Source organism: Leptonychotes weddellii, chromosome 12, assembly GCF_054177405.1.
Source record: "Leptonychotes weddellii isolate Sample4059 chromosome 12, ASM5417740v2, whole genome shotgun sequence".
In the NCBI taxonomy this organism is placed as follows: domain Eukaryota; kingdom Metazoa; phylum Chordata; class Mammalia; order Carnivora; family Phocidae; genus Leptonychotes; species Leptonychotes weddellii.
The window spans coordinates 18,801,690-18,825,799 of NC_138380.1; the positions used below are offsets into that span (position 1 = coordinate 18,801,690).

The 24,110-nt window shown below is 50.5% G+C and overlaps 1 protein-coding gene and 1 long non-coding RNA gene across 2 annotated transcripts in view; one reads left to right on the forward strand and one right to left on the reverse strand.

Annotated features, from left to right (window-relative positions):
• Positions 1-24,110, forward strand: part of PODXL (podocalyxin like) — a 47,848-nt gene that overhangs the window by 7,821 nt on the left and 15,917 nt on the right. The window lies entirely within an intron of this gene.
• On the reverse strand, positions 1,701-13,660 carry LOC145716375 (uncharacterized). The gene is made up of 3 exons (XR_014139007.1): positions 12,724-13,660; positions 8,182-8,321; positions 1,701-4,235 (listed from the first exon to the last, which is right to left on the reverse strand). It is a non-coding gene; the product is annotated as an uncharacterized LOC145716375 (long non-coding RNA).

Below are 24,110 nucleotides of genomic sequence, written 5' to 3' on the forward strand. Positions count from 1 at the left end.
TGCTGATGGAGGAGTTCCTTGTCATGCACAAGGAATCCTGGCCACTTCCCACTCAGGCCCCTTAGCCTGGAGCTGCCCCAGGGAGCCGAGGTGCCCTGGGGACCACCCGTGAGCCAGGCCTCCTCCGGGTTTGGCCCTGGGGGACCTGCTTCCCCTCACTGTCCTTGGAATGGGAAAGAAGGATTTCTACAGCGGATCCTCCCCTTTCCAGCTCAGCAGGGGCAAGTACAGGGCGGAGGGAGGTACCATCTTAAGAGCTCGGTCCGCGGACGCTCATGAGAGCACAGCTGAAGGCCGGTGGCTTTCAAACCCGGTGGAGGTCCTCTCTGGAGCTGGTTTGGGGGCCACTGAGAGGTTGGGGTACACTGAGAGGGGAAAGCTAAGAGGAGGCCAATTTAGGGGGTACTCTGCATCCCCCCCCTCTTTGGGCAGCTCTGCTTTTATCTGTTCTGTACGGTAGGTCTCCACAGAAGAATTCCTTTGAGAAAAATTCTGCTGTCAAAGAGAAGAAAAAATGAAATCGCTTGGCATGAGGCCCCAGGCTTTGAAGTTAGAAGCCTGGATTTTAGTCTGAGCTTCGGCACTCGCCAGCCTTGTGGTTTCAGACTCGTTCCCTGGCCTCAGTTTCCCTAGCTGTAAACTAGGTGTTAATGCCTTCCTCCACAGTGAGGCGTCTGACATGTAGGAAGCATCAGTGCATCGGCTTTCGCTCTCGCCCTGCGTGAGGTTGATGAAAGGGACCCTGTCGCTGCCCCCTCCCCAGCTGGAGCACATGCAGTGCCCTCTCCAGGCCAGGCCTTTGCCCATTTATTCACTGGCCCACGGCCGGGTCACTCAGGATGAGCATGTTGCAGACCACGCTCACAGATGAGAGTGGGCTCAGCTAAAAAGGGGTTACGGTGGCCAGCACCACCTGCCCCATGCATGCCTAGTTCCCACCTGGTGCTTCTCGCCCCACTTCTCGGGCGCACTGCCCTTCACTTGAGGCTGCAAGTCAAGGCTTTCCTGAAGCCACCAACACCCTGATCCTGACAGCCCCTGAGGCTCTGCTCATCACACTGTGAAATGGAGAGTCACATCCTACCACTCCTTGTCTACCGAGATCAGTAGTCCTCTGGCCACTCGTGCTCCACTGCCCCTGGACAGGCCACAGATCTGAGTATCACCCTCTAAATAGCTTCCTTCCTCCTCCTCCACCCCTACCTGACTCCAGCGCCAAACTCACGGTGGCACCATCCAAGCCAAGCAACAAAGCACGATGGCGGTCTTTGCAGCATCTCTATACTTTTCCTTCTTTGGGGAGGTTGCAATCCAGCAGCAAATATAAACCAGGGAACCGAGTATCTCCTCCCAAAGATGAGAAGTGGGAGGAAGATAGCAACCACTCAGAGCTGCATTTGGCTTTCTGCACAATAATCCCCGGGGGGGGGGGAAAATTGCTCTGTGCCTCAGTTTACCCATATGGTAAATCAGGGCTAGTGCCCTATTTTTATGTTTGGTTTTGTTTTTTACCTTTTTTGGGGGGTGGGGCGGGGAGGGCTCCACGCTGGAGCCCAACGTGGGGCTTGAACTCACAACCCTGAGATCAAGACCTGAGCTGAGATCAAGAGTTGGACGCTTAACCAACTGATGCACCCAGGCGCTCTTGTTTTTTACTTTTACAACTCGGTAAAATAAGCCGTATCTCAAACTATGCCTAAAGAGAACACCAGTAGTCCTTAAAAGATATTAACAGTTACGCTCTCAGTAAATGTTTGCTAAACGAATAGGAAGGTTTTCATGAGTAAAAGAGAAGCATGATCCAAAAAGTTTGGGAAAGGCTGCGTACTCTTCCCCTTCTTGGAAAGTCAGTGCCTATTATGATCTTAAATGCTCCCAGATCTTAAAGGCCCCTTACTGCTTTTGCTTAAGTCAGCCTTCCCCAAATGCACTTGAATCATGGAAACTTTACCTTTTCTCTTCCGTTAACATCTGGTGGGAAATACTGATGTAAAGGTGGAGAGACCACCTGTCCCAGCTTGTCCAGGACAGAGAGGCATCCAGGGGTGTGTGACTCAGTGCTAGGAGCCACACAGTCCTACTTAAGGAGCTGGATCAGGCACACAGGGGCAGGAGCATTGCTACGCAGGATCTTCTTGGAATGGAAATGTAGCCTCACAGCGCCCTCCTTCCTGAGCGGATTTGTAGGAAACCACGTGGGAGCTTGTGGCCAGAGTAAAGGCTGCTTATACCAGAGTCTGTGCAGGAACAGGTTCCATCCCAGGCCAGTGGCCCCCCATGGGTACTTATTAACAGTGCTGCTTCTCAGATAGAAGTTGAAGGCGTTATTAAGAAAATGGTGGGTGTGCGTGTTTTTGGCATTGGATCTTTCCACTCAGATGGGGGCACCCGTGGTTGCCGGTTGATTCTGGCTGCTCTTTTCCCGTGGTGCTTCTTTCTGCCCCAGCTTCTTTGAGTCCCTGTTCCTGAGAGCCTCATGATTTCTGTTGTAAATTCCGTCCGAGGCTGTCACCCTGCCCCCCGGGGGCTTGGAGAAGGGGCTTCCAGAGGATGTTCCGTCAGCCCGCACTGCCACGATGGCTCACGGGGAGGCAGTGGTGCTTGGGGCTTTGTCCTCGGCCCTGGTTACACGTAGATCTCATCCACCTTCAGGCTGTCATTTTTATGGGAGTCAGGGAGCCGAAGGGTGGGAAGGGGGTGCATCGTGTTTGATGGAGAAACCAGCTTGCCTGTGCTTTCCAGGCTACTGGGAGCACATAGGGCATCCCCACAGGGGCAGGTCAGGGAGCCTGGGGTCCCCTCGCTCAGGCAGAGGTAGCCCCGCACCCCAGCTCTAGGGGGCGCTGCTGAGTAGAGTGTGGCTGAGTCTCAGCCTGCCTGAGCATGCAGCAGCCCTGGGCTGTCAGCACAGTCCCCAGCACGCCCCTTCTCCCGGCCAGGAAGGAGGGGTTCCCACACAGAGCTGCTTCTCACCCCGAGGTCCTCCTGGTCCCCACTTCTCAGCGGCCACAGGGGGCCAAGGCACTAGAGAGCGCGTGCTGTTGAACCTGGTTCCTGGGGAGAGGCAGGGTGGGAGCTTGTCCACCGGCTCTCATTCTCCCCTCGGCATCCCGGGGAGGTTGCACTTGGCTGAAAAACACTTTGGCTTTCCTCCCAGGCCCCGGGGAGAGTCTGGAAGTCTGGTCCTGACCGCACACTATCAGATCTCTGACTTCCGTGGGTCCTCTCGGGCACTCACGTAAGCACAGCAGCTACGGCGGCCCCTGGGGCCTCCTGTGAATGAAGCTCTGGTCTATGGAGCTACTTCCGTGTGTGTCTGGGGCGGGTGGGATGACAGCAGGCATGGAGCAGGGACCCAGGAGGGTCCTGTGTTGGGTGGTGAATAAAGAGCAGGCACAATAAGAAAATGGGTTTGCAGGAGAAAGGGGCTCCATCCACCCGGGGCTGGGAGTCCTCCTTGTGGGGCTCAGTTTTCTCATCTATGGATGAGGGGCTGGCCAGGAGGTCTTGAGGACCCTCCTGTTCAGTATTTCCCAGTGATCTGAAAGGCCTCACTTTCCTGATGATTTTGGTCCCAGAACTGGGAGCATAATAGCGCTGGGTGCAAGCGTGTGGATGTATCCAGGAGGGGGAGGGGGAGGGGAGCTGGGGGGGGTGCCCCGCCTGGGCCGTGCTGATGCTGCATCACTGGGGATGGCTGGAGGTGGATGAGGGAGGGTGTGTGCACATGGCAGTGCGAGAGCTCTCAGGGTCTGGCTGGCCTAGGCCCTCCTTCCTCTTCATCTCACTACGGGTCAGCTGCCTCCATCCCTGTCCAGGGGCAAGAGGGGAAGCAGGGGCTGGAACCAGAAGCATATGTGCCCCGCAGGACAGAGAGCCTGCTTTAGGAGCTGGTCCACAACGTTCTAGAAACCAAAGAAGGTGGGACCCGGTGCCCAGAACTCTTGACGATTTGCCTATTTCTCCCTTGTTGGGGTGGGATAAAGTGATGTCTTGGGTCCCTTTAGTTCTGATGTCATGAGCCAGGGATGTGGGGGACAGTGAGGTCTGCATGGCTTCGAGGGCAGGGGATGTGCTCAGCCGCTGGTCATGCAAGGCTGTGGACGCAGCCACACCTTGGCCCTCACTGCTCAGCAGCTCACTGCCTCTCTGGCCCCTGCTTCCCCAGCTGCTTCCTCAGCTGAGGGGTGGACATCAGCTCCTTTTCTGGCAGCATCTTCAGCATGATATCATCACTGTAAAAGCAAAGACCAGGCTGTCAGGGAAGATGAAAAAGGCAACAGTCTCTGGGGCCAGTGTCTCTGAAGTCCTCTGGCCTTGGGCTAGGCCACACTCCAGAGGACTGCACCCAATTTCCAGGTGGGACATCCGAGGTGGGAGGATGGTGATGAGTTACCCAGTCTTGAGGTTCCAACTAGCCTCTTCTGTTTTGTTTTGTTTTTTGGTTATTTTTATTTATTTATTTACTTTTTTGAGAGACAGAGAGCGAGTGAGTGTGTGAGGGGGAGGGGCAGAGAGAGGGAGAGAGAGAATCTTAAGCAGGCTCTACACCCAGCGCAGAGCCCAAAGCGGGGCTCGATTTCACAACCCTGAGCCGAAATCAAGAGTTGGATGCTTAACTGACTGAGCCACCCAGGCACCCCTAGCCCCTTCCCTTTTAGGTATGCCTTAGTGCTCTGGGCCCAGGAGTGGCCAGATAAACTTGACCTAGCCATCTGTACCCACCTTGCATGGTAGCAGGACTAGTAACACAATAGGGTGGAGAAAGAGAGGGGGGATGGGCGCACGTGAGGCCACAGGATAGGAGATGGTACCTCCCCTGCCTCCACCCCTTTTGGAGCCCCAGGTCTGACTTTGGTATCAGTCTTGTGTGACCTAAACAAACCTGACCCCCTTTCCTGACCTGAAAAACTTCAGAGGGAAACATTCCATTTTGCTGGAAGTTTCTTCTGAATAGAAGAGCTGTGAAATCACCGTGTGTGTGTGTACAGTGTGTGTGTGTGTGTGTGTGTGTGTGTTTGTACACCCCTACTTTCTGTTCCCCCTCTGTTATCATTAAGCCTCCTCTACTACTTTTCGGGGATGAATTTTCAGCTGTTTGGACACCTGGCTCCAACCAGGCTGGCTCTGGGATTCTTGATTCACTTCCCTAGGTGGAGCCCATAGGAAACCAAGCTTCCTTGACTAGCTCTAACATCTCAAACACAGAGGGGACAACTTGGCTTTGTTTAAAAGGAACGTGGCTTTTAACTTTCCCCCGACCGCAGGCCTTGGTGGTGGTGGTAAGAGAGCTAGCCCTCAATTGTTTAGCTATATTCATTTATGAGGTTTGTTTGTTTCTTTTTAAGCAATACGCCCAACAGACCCCCTACTCCCCACAGGCAAGCAGACCTCCTCTGTCCTTAAACACCAAAGAAGTCTAGATTTTGTGCTTGATAGGGGAGTCGTCATGCTTCTTCCCTTACTTCTTAGGGCCAAGCAAAGAGTCTTGGGTGACAGAGTTTTGGCTTTATTTTTAACTTGCTTTGCAGAGTAAGTGGGGTTTCCGATGGGGAGCCAGCCAACCAAGCCTTAGCTTAGCTCTCCCGACACACCCATTTAGTCTGGGGGACATGTGCTAACAGGGATTATTCTGCAGCAAGAAGGATGCAGGTGTTATTCCTGGAAGGGGAGAATTCTCTCCAGGGCAGAAGAAAAAAAAGTTTGGAAATTTGGAAAGCTCTGCTTGCTGCCTTAACCTTCAGCTTCCAGCAGGCGGAAACCAGTCATTCCCAGGGAAATTCACAGGCCCCGTCGCACAGAACTTTCTCATTCCGCTCCCAGAGGCAACTGGCCCCACTTGTATGCGGGACTTCCCTCTGGCTTCTGGCCCTTGTTTGTTTTCAGCCTGGAGTGGATACTGGGCCCTGGTGGAGGTTTCCAAGGGCAGTGGAGAAATCTGTACACATCTGGTTATTTTCATGGCTTCGGGATGGGGAAGGTGGCGTGGGAATGACAACATCCCCCTCGGAAAAATATTTACCAAGGTTGTTTTTGAACTGACCTCGAAGGGAAGAGTTGGATGCCAAGTGTGCGCATGCTTTGGTGGGAAGCCTGTATGTGCCTGGGGGCTTAGAGAACACTAGGTGTCCCGGGGGAAGCCATGGGGTCAGTTGCAAAGTTGTACGGCACGGCTGAGCCCTGTGCAGTGGTTCGTTGTCATGGCGGGGGTGGAGCGTAGGACCCTCGCCTCCATGGACAGCCCCACTGATTCTGCTCCTGCCCCCTCTCCTAGCCCGTCCCGCCTGCTCTGCAAGGGGCACGATGATGGGACCGCCTCAGAGGGTGTGGGAGACACCAGTGGGATCACCCACCAGAGAGCTCTCAGTTCAGTGTCTGGCCCGTATAAGGCCTCCATAAGGGCTAGAGAAAAGCTCAAGTGATGTGATAAACGGGTTTTGATGGGTGGGTTTGCAGAAAATGCCACCGTGTACGGGGAGAGGAAGCACATACTTGTGCCCCATGGTCTCAGGCGTGACGTAAGCCCAGCGGGGCCCGCAGCACCCTGCCCTGCTTTCCTGGCCCGAGCATGACGTTGGCGTCTCCAGCGCATGGGAGGGTGTTGGCAAGGTTGCCAGCCTGGCTTCCCATCCGACCAGACCTGCCCTTCTGCAGACTTGGAGTGTTTTGACATTTCCCCCCAAAGCTTACACATTTTTTTAAGTGTCGCTTTTGTTCCAAGGTAACTACTTCTCTCTCCCTGGAGTGACAAGGAGACCAAGGCTCCAGAGGCCTCAGACTCACACAGGGTCTGGGTCTCCTACCCCAGAGCTCACTCTTCCTGTTGTCTATGTGCATCACACATGGGGTCCCCGAAACCGATACTAAAGACAGGCCAAAGGCCTGTCTCCCCCCCAGGGTGCTGTCCTGTTGTCCTGACCTTTGCATGGGAGCCCTTCCTGGCCCTGGCAGAGAGGTGAGCTCAGCTGGCTGGGCATCACCCCTGCCTGCTCGCAGGCCCGTTGGTCGGCAGCTCCCGGGCACGCTGCCTGGTCACACAGATCAGGATTCACATGGTCTGCAGCGGCCGAAGGGATTAGGAGGCCCTGGGAAGGGTATTGTTTTCAGGAGGTTAGACTGTCTTTCCAGCTCAGGAAGAGCCCCAGCCCCTTTCCTGGCCTGGCTGGCTGCCCTCACATGAAGCGTGGAACGCACCTGCCCCAGACCTCCAGGGCCAGCATGTGCGTGCTCCTCTCATCAGGAACAGCCACGACAGGTGGCTCAGAGGCCGGCAGCAGGCCCAGGACAGGGACCTCCGCGTGGGCAGGGAGAGGAACCAGGCGGGGGCAGCTGGGGCTTGGGCAGAGGCAGGGCTGTAGTCTTCGGTGGCACAGTTGACTAAATTCCAAGCTCTCCTCTTACCTCTCTGCCTTCAGCCACAGAATTAGAATAATGAGTAATCCAAAGAATGTATTTAGAAGCTTCCTGCTGAGGAGCTCGGTCCTGCACAGGGTGGGGGTAGGGTTCCACCTTCTGACCCCCCACTTGGAGAGCTTCTGATGAGGGTGGGGTGCGGGTGTGCCCTCATTAGGAGGGACTGCAGAGGTCATTGGAGCCACCCCTCTGTGAACCATGTGCCAACTAAGGCCTCCTGCGGCTGATCCCCTAGGGAAGGAGGAGAGAGCAGGGTCGCTCTAGAGCCCCTGAAAGCCAGATGGGAGTGACAGCTAGCCAGCCAGGGCGTGGGTCTGGGATGCCAAAGCTGAGTGGAGATTCCGTCTGGGCATGGCATCTGGGCGCCGGATGGGGAAGCTCAGGACATGGGGCCTGGGGCTAGCGCTGCTGGTTCCTCTCCCTCCCCACACACTGCAGGGACTCGCAGCAAGAGCCCTGTCCCCTCGGCCCAGCCCCCGCACGCCCTGCGGGAAGTGCAGACAGATGTTGCCAAAGGCAGGAGCTGCAGTGAGCTCATGCGAAGTGGCCCTGTGCTGCGAGCCACCCGAACGCCCACCAGCAGCGGAGTGGGTAAGTGCGTCGTGGGATGGCCACGCGCCGCAGCGGTCCACGGCTGCGTGCCAAGAGCAGGATGGGTCGTGCAAATGAGAAGCCCAGGTAAAGGCCAGGCGCAAACATCAGTGGGTGTGCAGTACCACTGATAGACACACCACTGGCCCGTGATGTTTAAGTCAGAGGAGACCTTACCCTTGCGGCTGGAAGGGACCGGCGGGCTTCCAGGATCAGGCGTCCTGTTGGGTGATCTGGGGCCGGGGCCGAGCTGCATCAACGCCTGTGATGTGTGCCATTCTCCGTTCTCCGAGTGTGTGTGATTCTTCACTGAAACACTGTTAAGATGAAGGAGGAGGAGCTGTTCTCTGAGGATCTCCTGACTCAACTCAGCAGCCCAAACCCCAGGCCCCAGACAGTTCGGGGTGGCGGCCCAGGGAGAGAGGCTCTGTGGACCAGGAGCAACCAGCCCCCAGGAGAGGAGGAAGGGAACCAAGTTAGATACCCTGCCCTGGCCATTCCCACGGGGGTCAGAGAGAGCCCAGCGCTGGGCGGCCCCGAGCTCGGGAGCACGGCAAGCACCTGCTGGGGATGGGTGCTGTGTGGGCTCCGGGTGCCAGGGCAGGGCTGCTCTTAGAGTTTTTTCACTTATTCTTTCTCTTTGGTTTTTTGAGTAGGTCACAATGCAGGTGTTTCTGTTGGTGGCATGAGTTACAAATACTTGTTGCCAGGTTGCCATCGTGTAGTTTGGTTTCTCCTAGTCTGCCGGTACGAGCGGCTCCCATTGGGTTCTTCCAGGAAATCGAAGCCTCGTGTCCACAGCTGGATAGACACCTGGGTGCCTCGCCCTAGACCCAGGAGGCTCATGGACATAAGGGGTCTGCAGACCGCAGCCCCTGACCCCTCACTCTCTGTGGTGCTTACCTCTTCTCACCTCGGTTTATTCGCGGAAACCACTGGAGTTTTTCAGCAGGTGTAGATACCACATAAAAGCTCCTGGCCCTCAGTTGGTGGTCAGTGCATTTTTTTTAAGATTTATTTATTTATTTATTTGAGAGAGAGAGAATGAGAGACAGAGAGCATGAGAGGGAGGAGGGTCAGAGGGAGAAGCAGACTCCCCGCCGAGCAGGGAGCCCGATGCGGGACTCGATCCCGGGACTCCAGGATCATGACCTGAGCCGAAGGCAGTCGCTTAACCAACTGAGCCACCCAGGCGCCCTGGTGGTCAGTGCATTTTAATATGTGAGCTCCCCACCTTCTTCCAGGGGCACACACTCAAGCAGACTCTTTCCATCTTGCCCACACCCCTCAGGGGGGCATGGGGAAGGGGGCAGAAGGGATGTAGCTTGGGGTCACTGAGGAGGAAACCCAGGCCTGGGAGAGATGGGCACGCCCTGTGTCTCCCCGCGGCTCCCTGCCCGCTGGTGCCAGAGCCCAGCTGGCCTGAAGGGAGGCTTGGGCTGCCCGGCCTTTCCCTGTGAGACTGTATGGTCTGGGGGTGCTGTCAGGGCAGAACTGGAGGCTTCCTCCCTCGCCCCTGCTCCCGCTTTCCCCCAGGCTTGTCCGAGGAGGTGAGTCCCGGACCTCAGGCTCTTCTTCCTTTTGCAGGAAGATTCCAATTACCCTCTCCCCTTGTCCACGGCCACCCTGATGCTGTCACCTAAGGGCCTGCGCTGCACTGGGAAGCCTAGGAAGAGACCCAGTGGGTCTGAGGCCGCCTTGTGTCCACCCTCCCCCCGCCGTGTCGAGGCCTTAGAGGGGTGAGCATCCCCAGAGGCTAACAGCCTGGCTCTGTAACAGGGACTTGTGGCGTGGACGTGACTCCGGGCTCCCTTAGGATATAACCATGGCTGACGTTAGCCGAGCACTTTCCCTGTGTGCTCACTGCTCTAAGTCCTATTCTTTTTTTTAAGATTTTATTTATTTGACAGAGAGATAGAGAGCACAAGTAGGCCGAGCGGCAGGCAGAGGAAGAGGGAGAAGCAGACTCCCCACTGAGCAGGGAGCCCTTCCCGGGGCTCGATCCCAGGACCCTGGGATCATGACCTGAGCCAAAGGCAGACGCTTAACCGGCTGAGCCACCCAGGCGCCCTGCTCTAAGTACTTAAAGGGATTTAGTTACTAAATATCACGCTCCTCTTCACTTCGGACAGACAGGAAAACTGAGGAATAGAGTTAGACACTTGCCTGGCGCACAGGCGGGTGCGGGGGGATGGGGACCCGGATCAGGTGGTCGGGCTCCTGAGGGCGTGCGCTCAAGCACTGGCCTGTGCTGCTCTCAAGGGGGGGGGGGGGGAGGCGACCCAGTGGGACTGGGCCGGGCTGTGTGTAGGCCCGGGCTCTGGGCGGCACTCCTGGTGCAGGGGTGCTGCATGGGGTGGGAAACGAGAGAGAAGCGCTGGCCTGGGGAGGGAGAGACGGGATGAGGTCCTCTGGCCCTGGTGCCTTCCCTGCGGGGAGGAGTGTGCCCGTGGGAAGCCTGCCTTTCTCCGTTGCTGAGACCTCCACGCTGGACAGCGGCAGCCCTCTCCTGCCTGGGGAAACAGCCAGACAGGGCCCCACCCTGAGCGCGAGTGTCAGGCAGGCCAGCTGAAACAAGCTGATAAGGGCAGAACAATTCTAGATTTGAAGAATGCCCGGAATTATCTCCCCCGAGGGGGCAGCCCTGGGCCCCTCTGGGAGAGCTGGTGCCGAGGAGCCAAGCCTGACAGCCCGTTGGGGTACCTACCGTCCTGCTGCCGAGAGGCACCAAGAAGACAGGCTCATAGTGGGGCCGGCGGAGCCGTGGGGACCCGGGGGAGGGGCAGGGAGGGTGGACCAGGACCTGTGGCCGCACGTCGGCCTGTCCACTCGGCCCCAGTGGGCTGGTGAGGGCAGGCGGGACCGTGCCCTTCCCCAGATGGTCGGAGCAGCCCTTCCTGCCATTTCTGTTCTCATTACTGACCTCCAGCCCCAGCCCCTTGTCTTAGTGTGAGCTGCTACAAAACACCACGGCCCCCGTGGCCTCAGCAACAGACATTTATGCCTCACAGTTCTGGAGGCTGGGAAGTCCAAGATCAGGGTGGCCGCAGGTTCGGGTTGTGGTGAGGGTCCTTTTCCTGGCTTCTAGATGGCCACCTTTCGTGTCCTCACGTGGCAGAGAGAGGCGAAGCTCTGGTCTCTTCCTCTTTAAGGACACTACTCCCACCAGGGGGCCCCCACCCTCATGACCTCATCTAATCCTAATTGTCTCCCAATACCATCCCGCTGGGGGGTAGGGCTTCAACCGATGACTTTGGTGGGGGGACACAGCTAGTCTATAGCACCCCTCATGCCAGGGAAGTTCACCAGATGCATTTTGGGGGCCCTCAGCCCAAATAGCAGGCTGTTTGGAGGGATATAGAGAACAGCCCCAGAGGTCACTATCCCTGTTTTTCAGATGGGGGCCTGTGGTAGGCCGAAAAATACCACCCTACCTGCTCCCAACCCCTCCACCTCCTGCAAAAAAAAAAAAAAAAAATCCTCAAACCTGTGATTATCACCTTATTTGGATAAAGGGTCTCTGCAGCTGTAATTAAGCTAAGGATCTTGAGGTGAGATGATCCAGGTGGGCCCTAAATCCAAAGGCAGTTTTCCTTATAAGAGACACAGAGAAGAGGCGACAGACAGCAGTGTGACCAGGAGGCAGAGATTGGCCCAGAAGTGCCCATAGCCCCTGGAGGCTCCGGAAGCAGGGAAGGATCCCCCTTGGAGCCTCCAGAGGGAGTGCAGGCCTGCCATACCCTGGCCTCTAGAACTGTGAAAGGATACATTTCTCTTGTTTTAAGCCACCCAATTTGTGGGGATTTGCTACGACAGCCAGAGGAAACTAATCCAGGATCCAAGGCACAGAGAGGGTCTGGCTTCCCCAGCGCCCAGTGCAGGCCTGGGGAGAAGGCTGAAGCTGGTTGGTACAGCCTCCCTCTTCCCCTCCCTGGGCTCCCAGCCCAGAGCTCTGACCTTTCCCAGCCACTGTCCTCTGCCCACAAGCCCCTTGCTGATGTTGTTCACTCAGGTCAGGCTTCCCCACCCTCCCCACCCCCACCAACACTTGTTTAGGACCTTTGGGGGGTGGGGGGTGGGGACTGGCTTTCTTAAAGCCACAGCATTTATAAGGGATGGGTACAGGACAAGTGAGCAGAACATCAGAGCAAACAGCCTCCAAGGATAGCACCCACATTGGGGCAGAGGGCAGAATCCAGAAGGGCCTCTTGGTGGAAGGCAGTGAGTGCTCAGCTAAGTAGGAGGCAGGGAGGTGGCAGGGAAGGATGAGCAGACAGCGCTGAGGAAGGGGACTTATGAAAACCTGCATGGAATGAGGGGTGCCTGGAAGCAAAGAGGTGGGGACATAACATGGGGGCACACCAAGGAGAGCAAGGGAGTAAGTGTGGCATCGAGAGAGGGCGTCTGAGTTTGGGGCCTGCATCCTCCCAAAGCTCCCCATTTGCCCCACATCGCTGTATTCCCAGCTACCACCCAGGAGCCTGGCAATAAGCGGACCAATCCAACATGGGCAGCAGGATTTGGGGGCTGAGAGAGGTGGGCTCTAGCACGCTAGCAGGGGCTCAGACTTCAACCAGGCTGCACCTGAGGTAGCATCAGGCTCCTGGGAAAGGCGAGGCTCAGGAAATGGGTGGCACAAACTGGAAAATGAGTTTTGAGGTCGGTCCGTTCTTGGAAAGGCCTCTGAAGTGGCTGTTTTCCCAGCAAGAGCAGACTTACCTATGTCATGCTTAGGAAAGTGCCTCTACCTGAGAAATCTTGTCCTTTTTAACAGATGTGCTTCGTGGGGGCCGAGGCCTTGGGGGATCAGAGGCAGAGCCAGCTCCAGAAAGCTCAGATCTCTGGATTCCCAGTCTGTGTGCTTTCCTTTATCCCGCCAATCCGGGAAGACACCAGCTTATCCCACCTGGTTTTTGCCATTTTACTCCCGGCTTTTTGGTGTTATTTCCCTGGAGATTAGAGTAGTCGGGGGTGATGAGCTGGGGGTAACAAAGGAAGGAGGGGTGGACACTGGTGTCCAGGCCTGGCCCTCCCTCCCAGCTCACTGCCTTCCTGCCCTCCCTCCACACGCCCTCTTCCTGGGGCATTCTTTCCAGTTTCCTTTCCCGCTATTAATAGCCGCGAGTCACCCCAGGTCTGTCAGTAGCCAGGAATGGGAGGAAGCAGGCCCTTACCAAAGGCTGAGAGCAGTGTTCTCCTCTCCCCAGGGAGAAGACAGGCGAGCTTCTCCCGCTCCCTCACTGCAGATGGGCGTGCGGAGGAATGGCGCCTTGCAGGTGGAGCCCCCAGCACCCACTCATTTCTTTCAAGACCCCATTCAGGGTCTCTCCTGGCTGCTGGTACCTCTGACCTCTTCGGCAGCCTCCCCTCCCCCACTGCAGACTTTGACTCCTTCCTCTCCTTCTCAATTCTGGGTGACCTCAGTACCCACTTGTATAAACCATGAGATACCCTGGCCTCCCATTTCCAAGACTTTTTCCCATCTCCACTTCATTCCGTCACTCCTGTTTCACACCCTGAACGTGACCAACGCCCCAAACTGCACCACCTCTGAAATCTAAGCACTGCATTCTTTGATCACGATTTTTCTACCTTCCAATTCCTTTGTTTAAGTACACCCGGACCTAATGCTTGAACCTAAGACAGACAGTCTAGTGACCCATCCCCTCCTCGTGGCCTATCGGCCCCCCATCTGTTCTTATCCCTCCTGTCCTTCACTCCCCACCACAGTAACCCCGACCTCCCAAATATCAAGTCCCTTGCACCCTGTCCCGCCAGGGTACTCACCTAGCAAGCCCCATTCCCAGATGAACTCTGCCTCTGCTTTTTCCATGCGCACGCCCAAGCAGAACACAGCTGGGGTAAAACCACACGCTGGCTGATTGGATTAATTTTCAATTCGTGATTCCAGGCCCCCGTTTGGCACCAAATATTACTTGGCATTCATCCTTTCTTTCTCTAGTACCGTGGTTCTGAAGTGCTGTCCTCTGACCAGCAGCAGCAGAATCATCTGGGAACTTGTTAGACATGTAAATTTTTTTTTTTAAGATTTTATTCATTTATTTGAGAGAGTGACAGAGAGAGAGAGCATGAGCCGGGGGCAGGGGAGGAGCAGAGGAGGGAGAAGCATACTTCCCGCTGAGCAGGGAGCCCAACGTGGGCCTTGATCCCAGGACTCTGGGATCATGACTTGAGCCAAAGGCAGATGCTTAACGACTGACCCACCCAGGCGCCCCTAGACATGTAAATTCTCATGCTCTGTCCCAGACCTGCTGAATCAGAAACTCCGGCGCTGGGGTCTGCACCTGGGGTTTTAACAAGCCCTCCTGGTGATTCTGATGCGCACTAAAGTTCAAGAACCATTTTCCAGTAGGCTCACTTTTCTCCTTTCCAAAATGAGCATTTCGTACTTTGCCCTTGCACATGACTTCATCTATAACAGCACGGCTTGATTGAGAACACTTAATCTTCCCACTACCAAAATGACAAACGTACTTATGTGTGTACCCATCTCTTCCCATTTCAAAGGCGGAAGTGTCCGCCTGTCTAATGACGGTCATTCTGTATCTTAAGGACCCAATGAGACATCACAGAGGGAACAAAACAAGGAGCATTCTTCTCAGCCTTTCCTACCTTCAAAAAGAATAGCAAAACTTTTTTTTTTTTTTAAGATTTTTTTATTTATTTATTTGACAGAGAGAGACACAGCGAGAGAGGGAACACAAGCAGGGGGAGTGGGAGAGGGAGAAGCAGGCCTCTCGCGGAACAGGGAGCCCGATGCGGGGCTCGATCCCAACACTCTGGGATCATGACCTGAGCCGAAGGCAGACACTTAACGACTGAGCCACTCAGGCGCCCCAATAGCAAAACTTTCTTGACTATTCCAGCCCCTTCCAGCGATTTCTCTGCTCCTTTTCCTACCTAATGTTTGATATTATCTACACACAAGCTCACTTCCCTTCAGTCAGCCCTGGTTAGGCTTCCAGCCACACTGTTCAGGATGAAACTGCAAGTTGGGACCACCGGGGACTTCCATGGTGCGGCTCTTCATTCAGCACCATCAGCCAGCCCTTCTTCTTCGGGGAGAGACCAGAAACTCCTGTTGCATCTCCCTCTTTCCCTCTAGAAGTAGCCGTTGTCCTAAATTAGTATTAAATTATCTGAAGGGGCGCCTGGGTGGCTCAGTTGGTTAATTGTCTGCTTTCGGCTCAGGTCATGATCCCAGGGTCCAGGGATCGAGTCCCGTATCGGGCTCCTTGCTCAGCGGGCAGTCTGCTTCTCCCTCTGCCTGCCACTCCCCCTGCTTGTGCGCGCTCTCTCTCCCTCTCAAATAAATAAATAAAACTTAAAAAAAAATAAATTATCTGTAGAATCTTAATGATATTTTCTATAATTCTGTCTCTAAAAATATATTGTTTCACTTTGCCAATTTTTGAGCCCTATTAAAATATCATATAAATCATATTAAGTATTCTTGTTCTTTTAGTTTTTTTTTTTAAGTTTATTTTTGTTTACTGGTCTCTACACCCAACGTGAGGCTCAAACTTAGAACCCCGAGATCAAGAGTTGCATGCTCTTCCAACTAAGCCAGCCAGGCACCTCTGTTTAGTATTTTTAGATTAATTTCTGTAAATGCATGTATTATACTATGTAATACATATGTAACATAATACACAATTCACTGATTTTCAGTGCTGTGTCGTACTCCAGTATATGAAGATACCATGTTGGCAAGCATTTGCTTGATACCTGTATGGGGCCGATATAGCAGTCTTGTCAGGGGCATTCTTATGAACGCATCCTGATTCATACATGGCTCCCTAGGATAAATGTCTAGTGGTGCAACTGGAAGTTGTAGATTGAGAGGTATGTGCACGTTTCATTTCGGAACGCCATACTGTTTTCCAGCATGTTTGTACCAGTTTATGCTCCATTTTCTTGCTGCCACTTGCTATTGTCCGACTTTACAAAATTTTGCCAGTCTAGCGATGAAATAATTACTTCATTTTGCCTTTCCCTAATGACTTACATATTTTCAGACGTTCATGGGCTTTTCGTGCTGCTTTTTTAATAAGATTTTTACTTATTTGAGAGAGAGAGATTGAGAGAGAGAGAGAGAGAGCATGAGTAGGGTAGAGGGACAGAGGGAGAAGCAGAGTCCCCACTGAGCAGGCAGCCCCATGCAGGGCTCTATTCCAGGACCCTGGGATCATGACCGGAGTTGAAGGCAGATGCTTAACCTCCCGAGCCACCCAGGCACCCCTTGTGCTACCTTTTATGTAAAATACCAGTTTAATTGTTTTGTCTGTTTTTCTATTGGGTTATTGTTCTCTTATATACAGAAGTTTTTAAGAAATATATTTTAGGAGCGCCTCCATGGAGCAGTAGGTTAAGTATCAGACTCTTGGTTTTGGCTCAGGTCATGATCTCAGGGTCCTGGGGATCTGTCCATGGGCCTCTGGCTCTGCGTTCAGTGGGAAGTCTGCTTAAGATTTTCTTCTCCTTCTGCCCCTCCCCCCATTCTCTCTGTCTCTCTAAATAAATAAATAAAACCTTAAAGAAATATATTTTAGATATGAATCTTTTATGATTATATATGTTGTAAATATCTTCTGATTCTTTTTAATTTCCTTTTGGTTTCTTTTTTAAAACCTTTTCTTTTTAAGTAATTTTAGATTTGCCAAAAAGTTGCAAGGATGATGCAGACAGTTTCATATACCTTTCCTTTAGCTTCGCCTAATATTATCCGTCTTACATAACCATGCTGCATTCATCACAACTGACAAATTAACACGGTACAATACTATTAACTAAACTACAGACTTTATTCCCGTTTTACCATTATTTCCCCTGATGGTCTTTTTTGTTCCAGAATACATTGCATTCAGTCAGCATGTCTCACTAGTCTCTTCCAATTGGTGGCAGTTTTTCTGTCTTTCCTTATTGTTTATAATCTTGCTGGTTGTTAAGAGAACTAGCCAGATATTTTGTAGAATGGGCAATCAATTTAGGTGTGTCTGCTGGGTTTTTTTTTTTTTTTAATGATTAGACTGACTGGGGTTATGTGTTATTTATTTTTTATGGAAGTAGAGTTGACATACAATCGTGTATTAGTTTTAGGTGAACAACACAGTGATTCAACAATGATATACATCAGGAAATGTATATTAGGTTGCTCCCTAGGTCTTTTGGACTTGGCCCACTTCTTTTTTTAAGCACTTCTTTACTTTCTGGCATGATAAAAGATGTTCCAGGCTCATCTTGCATTTTCCCTACATCAGCGCTGGAATCAAGCCATTTCTCCAAGGAACCCTGGTTCATGTTTTTGGAGAATGGTTGGGGATCCTTGATACTGCTGGTGGGTCACTGCTTCTAGATCCTCGGTGGAGTGCTAAGAAATAAATGTTTGTGTACTTACCCCTGTGTACACACGTTCATCTGTATATTTCTTTCTCTCTCTGTATACATATGTTAACCCATGAGTTCATAGTGACATCTGTCACTAATCAAACATCACAGGGTTCATTTAGCTTCCTCCCCACCTGCCTTCTTATTTGCAACTTCTTTCTCTGACAGTGAGAAACCTGGCTTGTGTTATTCATCATTTATTTTCTTATTTACCAACCTTGGTATACACATAAAGTAGATTTATTTTATTTTATTTTATTTGTCAGAGAGAGACAGAGAGAGAGAGAGCACAAGCAGGGAGAGCTGCAGGCAGAGGCAGAGGGAGAGGCTCCTCACTGAGCAGGGAGCCTGATGCAGGACTCGATCCCAGCATCCTCGGATCGTGACCTGAGCCGAAGGCAGACGCTTAACCAACTGAGCCACCCAGGCTTCCCCATAAAGTAGGTTTTTAATTGACAACCCATACTCTCCTGAGGAAGAAATTTACCCCTTTGAATCCACTTCTTTTTGTCTTTAGCTTTACAGTACCCAGCCAATAAACTATTTTTCAGTTACTTTGGTCAACTGTGTTCCCCCATCCCTCCAATGAGGTTATGTTATACATTTGCAACATAGCTAAATTTATTTTCATAGTCTCCATTACATCCTAGGGTTTCCTGAACATTTCAGTTATATTTTTTCTAAATTTGCGCTACGTAAATTTAATTCTTTGGGGTATTTGATTCTATGGATTTCAGCAAATACAGTCTTGTATCCATAACTGCAGTACTACATAGAACAGTTCCAGGGACCCCTGGCTGGCTCAGTCCATGGAGCATGCTACTCCTGATTTCAGGGTTGTAGGTTCGAGCCCTGCAGTTGGGTGTAGAGATTACTTAAAAAAAAAAAAATCTTAAAAAAAAAGAACAACAGTTCCATTGTCCTAAGTCAGTTCTTCTTTCCCTCAACCACTGACTTCTTTTCTATTCCTACACTTTTGCCTTTTCCATAATATCATATAAATGGCCTCAAACACTTGTAGCCTTCTGGCTTCTTTCACTTAAAATATCTTTTGGATTCATCCCTGTAATGTGAATCAGTAGTTTCTTTTTATTGCTAAGTAGTCATTGTATGGATGTATGACAGTTTGTTTTATCGATTCCTTTGCTGAAGGATATCTTGGTTGTTTCCAGTTTGATGATGAATAAAGCTGTGATAAACATTTGCATATAGGTTCTTGAGTGACCACAAGTTTCTAATCCTTAGGGGTAAATACTAAGAATATGCCCGCTGGATGGTATGGCAATTGGATGCCTGACTAAAAGAAACTGCTACACTGTTTTCCAAAGTGGCAGTCCTGTTTTGCATCCTTGCTAGCAACGTGTAAGAGCGCCTGTTTAACATTTGGCCTTGTCAGATTGTTTTTAGCCATTAATAGGTGTGTAATGGCATTGCAGGGTAGCTCTAATTTGCATTTGCCTAATGACATTGAACATCTTTTCATATGCTTATTTGCCATCTGTATATCTTCTTTGGTAATTTTTCCTTCTAGATCTTTTGCACACTAAAAAAAACGGATTTATCTTTTTATTGTTCAGTTTAAGTTACTTAAGGAGCGTTCCCCCCCTTATTGAACTGGCTAGGACTTCTAGTACAATTGTTAAATAGTGGTGACAGAGGACATCCTTGCCTTGTTCCCAAATTTAAGGGCAAAGCATTCAGTCTCTCCACATGAAGTATATTAGCTATTGGCTTAATTTGAAGATATCATTTATTAAGTTAGGAGAATTCCCTTCTATTCCTAGTTTGCTCAGATTTTTAAAAAATCATGAGTGATGAATTTTGTCAAGTGATTTTTCTGCATATATTGAGATGATCATATGGTTTTTCATTTTGTTGTTAATACAGTGATTTGCTTTGATTTTCAAGTACTGAATTAGCCATGAGATGAACCTTGCTTGATCATGATGTATTACCCTTTTTATATATTGCTGGGTTTGATTAGTCATTAGGGAAATATAAATTAAAACCGTAACAGGATACCACTTCATGCCCAGTAAAATGGCTGTAATGAAAGACAGATGATAACAGTTGTTGCTGAGGAGGTGGAGAAATTGGAACCTTCATCCACTGCTCGTGGGCACATAATATGGTGCAGTCACAGTTTGGCAGTTCCTCAGTGCTAAATACAGAGTTACCATATGATCTAGAAATTCCACTCCCAAGTATATATCCAAGAGAAACGAAAACATATGTCTACGCAGAAACTTGTACACAAATGTTCGTAGTAGCATTATTCAAATGGCCAAAAGTTGAAACAACCCAAATGTGCATCAACTGATAAATGGATAAACAAAATGTGGTATGTCCATACACTGGAGTATCACTCAGCAATCAAAAGAAATACAGAACTGACACCTGCTTTAACATGGGTGAAACTAAACTGGAGAAAGCCAGTCACGAGAGACTCTTCATTATATGTCCAGAACAGGCAAATCCACAGAGACAGAGATTAGATTGGTGTTTGCCCAGCCTGTGGCTTTTCTTCTGCTGTGTCTTCATTGTGAGGATTTGTGTTAATCTAGTGAGGAGTTGGGCTTCATTTAAAACTTGTTGCACCACAGGCTGCAAATCCCCCAATTAATACCTCTGTTGGTCTCCCTGTTTGGCTGTAAGTCTTCCCTTTCTGCTGCTTTGCAGAGTCTGTCTTTCACAATTCCCTCCAGCTGTATTCAACTTATTTTTTTTTAAGATTTTATTTATTTATTTGAGAGCGAGAGAGAACATGAGCTGGGGGAGAGGCAGATGGAGAGGGAGAGGCAGGCTTCCCACCGAGCAGGGAGCCCAACTTGGGGCTCGATCCCAGGACCCTGAGATCATGACCTGAGCCAAAGGCAGACTCTTAACTGACTGAGCCACCCAGGCACCCCTATTCAACTTATTTTTACTTCACACTTGCTGTTTGCCAGCACTTTGGGTTAGTGGCAGGGAGAAGGACATTCTCTGATGTTTTGCTTAAACGTGATTCTTACAAAGGCGCTGGAACCTTGGGCTTGAGGGTGTGGCCATCATTGGTGCTCTGCCTCTTTTCTAAAAGTTATGCTGGACTTAGCACGTATCCCTGCCCTCCCCAGGGGTAAAGAGCTTTTTTATTTTTCCTGTTCCCTTGCCCAGCTGCAGTGGGTTTCCATGAGTGCCCTCAGGCTATAATTTTTTGCCTTTCTCCTGCAGTTAATGCTTCTGTTTCCTAGAAGAAATAGGAGAGGTGAATCTGGGCAGGGTCTCATTGGTGGCTATCATTTTCCTTCCCAGTTTGGGTGGGTTTCCACCAGTGTCCTCGGGCTACAGACTTTGTTGGCCTTTTCCCTGAAAGTAAGGCTTTTTTCCCCTAGGGGGCATGGGGCTATATGGAGTTTCAGCAGTGACTACTGTTTTCTTCCCCTAGCCAGCCCCACAGGGGAACTTTCTCAGGGTTCTCCCCAGGCTTCCTCATGAGCTCCTGGTGGGGTTCCTGGGGGGAGAAAGCCTACACAGAGTGGGGACCTTCCCGAGTCAGCAGCTCCCCAGGCTTCACAGTAGCCCATAGTCAAACTTTAGCAACCATTAACCGAACTCTGTCCCATGCACACAAATACTTGGGTCCCCTTTCTCCCTGCAGCTGCCTGTCTCCACTTTTCAGGAGAGTTGTTTGCCCACAACCTCAGTTCTCCTGTGGTTCAAGAAAAGTCATTAATTTTCTAATTTCTCCAGCTTTTTTCTTGCTGAAAGGGTGGGAGCAGTGTTCTTTCCGGCTCTCTGTTCTCGTTGACTGAAACTGGAAGTCCTAGGGTTCTTTTTTTAAAAGATTTTATTTATTTGACAGAGAGAGAGAGAGTGAGAACGCATGAGCTAAGGGTAGAGGGAGAAGCAGACTCCTCACCGAGCAGGGAGCCCAATGCGGGGCTCCATCCAGGACCCTGGAATCACGACCTGAGCTGAAGGCAGACACTTAACGACTGAGCCACCCAGGCACCCTCCTGGGGTTCTTTTGATGCACACAGATTCTTCATTTTGATGAAGCCAAATTTATCAGTCTTTTTCTTTGGTGTGTACTTTTTGTGTCTTGTTGATTGATCACTGTGTATGAACTAGTTCTTTTAACACACACACATATTAAGGCAGAACAGACTATGCTATAGAGAAGTTCATGTAAAAGGCTAGAATTATCTGATCCTTGAATCCAGGCTTAGATTTACTATTTGAGAAAAGTGTTAACTACCAATTCAATTTCTTTATGCATATAGGACAAATTATTATGTCTGTTTCTTCTTAAGTCACTCGGTTAAGTTGTATTTTCTTAGGAATGTGTCCATCTAATCTGCTTCAAATTTATCAGCATTTGCTCATAATAGCCCATGCTATAAATGTCTTTTATTATTTTTATACCTCGTATTTTGTATTTATGCATTCTGGGTTGTTTTCCCCTTTGATCAACCTCACCAAAGTCTTTACTATTTTATTAGTTTTTAAAGAAAGTCTGTTTGGAGGCATCTGGCTGGCTTAGAGCATCCGACTCTTGAGTCATGAGTTTGAGCCCCATGTTGGGTGTAGAGATTATGTAAGAAAAAAAATGAGTAATAAAAAAAATAAATTTCCTATATTAACAAAAAGAAAATACTTTTTGACTGTTGATATTTGCTATTGTCTTTTGTTTTCTGTTTCACTAATTTCTGCTTTTATCTTTATTATTTCATTCCTCCTATTTTGGGGGGTTTATTTGGCAGCTTTCCATTATGAAATTGAAGAGTATATACAGGACCAGATCTGAGCAGGTCCTAAGGAAGTATACATTGTAAATTGCAATGTGGCTCATGCCCTCAGCATGCCTATTCCTGCCATACTGCCACCTTTCCCTCAACTCATCCCCAAAGGTCCCAAAGAGAATAGTTCCCTGTGATCAGTTGTCTGAGGAGTGAATAAAGCCAAGTTATGTTTATGTGTATAATATGCTGGAGCAGGCAAGAGTGGACTGATGTGGGATAATAGCCCTGTTTAGGGGAGACACTGAAATATACTGAAATATAGTGAGGAAGGAAAGTTCTTCCAATGGGCAAGACTTTGAATAGTACATTTCATGGTCAGTTTTTTGTTTTGTTTTGTTTTTTTGTTTTTTGGGGTTTTTTGAAGGCAAGCTATACTGAGGTGAGGATCTGACCAGATTCACAGGTAGTAACTAATGATTTTTAAATAGAAGGTTAGGAACTCAGAAGGAACAAGAATAGGGAATCAGTGCAAGGAAGTTTATGGACGAGGATTATGGATGGACCTCTTGGGATAGATCTGGAATGCAAGGATTTTTATCTCAGTCTTTAAATTGTTTTTTTATTTTTGTTTTTTTAAGATTTTAGTTGAGAGAGAGAGAGAAAGCATGAGTGGGAGGGGGGAGCAGCAAAGGGAGAGGGAGAAGCAGACTCCTCCCTGAGCAGGGAGCCCGATGTGGGGCTCGATCCCAGGACCGTGAGATCATGACCTGAGCCGAAGGCAGATGCTTAACTGACTGAGCCACCCAGGTGCCCCTAAGCCTGATTCTTTAGCCATCTTAAGTGATTCTGTTAGCAAAATGATGATTTTTTTTTTTTTTTACTGGCTGCTTGGAGTTTATTTTCCACTTGGTGGAAGGCATGGAGTTACAGGGTGTCAGGAAGGCTTGCATGTGGCTTGGATAGTAAAGAGTGGGGTTCTCTCAACTTCCTTTTTGGTGTTTCGCTGTTTTGATATAAAAGAACCCAACTGCAGGGGGGAAAAAAAAAAAAAAAGAACCCACTGCTTCTGCTTGCTGCAGCCTGCCTAGTCTACAGTGAGGGGAGGAGGTGAGGGGGGAGGGGGGCCTCTGATGAGCTAGTGCCTCCTGAAGCCTGGTGGCTGGTGGTGGCCACTCAGGATTGGGGCCCGGTGTTGGCTTTGCTAGGCTGGCCACAGGCTGTTTCCTCATGGTTTCTGGAGCCAAGTCACAGGTGATCATCCTGCTGGAGGCCTGGGGAGATTCCAAGCATTTTGGGACTCTAACACTGTAGCCATGAATGGGAGAGTGGACTTCCCGAAAAAGAAGCTTGCCCACCAGTGATCGGGTCGGCCTTGGGGAAGCTGGGGTGGTAAGGGATGGCTTCCCCAGGATACTCTGCACTTCCGCAGGAGCTGTTACTGGAAGGGAATGCAGGCGGCGCCAGTCATAGCTGTGGGTGGCCACAAGCGAGCCACTGAATGAGGTGGCTGCCTTGCTGTTGTTTGTGGGCTGGTGGAAACCTTGGCGGTGACCAACCCCCCCCCCCCCCACCCGGCCTCGGCGTGTGATCATGGGTGGTGGGGACAGGGATGCTAGGCACAGAGCCCATTTGCAGAGGAGACCATAGAAAGCCACTGCTCAACCGAGGGGCACACAGGGTTCCATTAGTTGATTTCTAATATTTGAAACTAAGAACCCTGGTTTTTATAGTGAAATAAGTGGGGTTAGGGGAGAAGATTATAAGGTTGAATAGTGTCCTGTCCCAAAAGATGTGTTCAAGTCCTAATCCCCTGTACTTAGTACCAGTGAATGTGACTTTATTTGGAAATAGGGACTTTGCAGATATAATCAAGTTAAGATCATCCTGGGTTAGGTCCTACTGGATCAGGGTGAACCCTAAATCCAAAGACTAGTGTCCTTATAAAAGGGGAGACACACAGGGAAGAAGGCATCCATG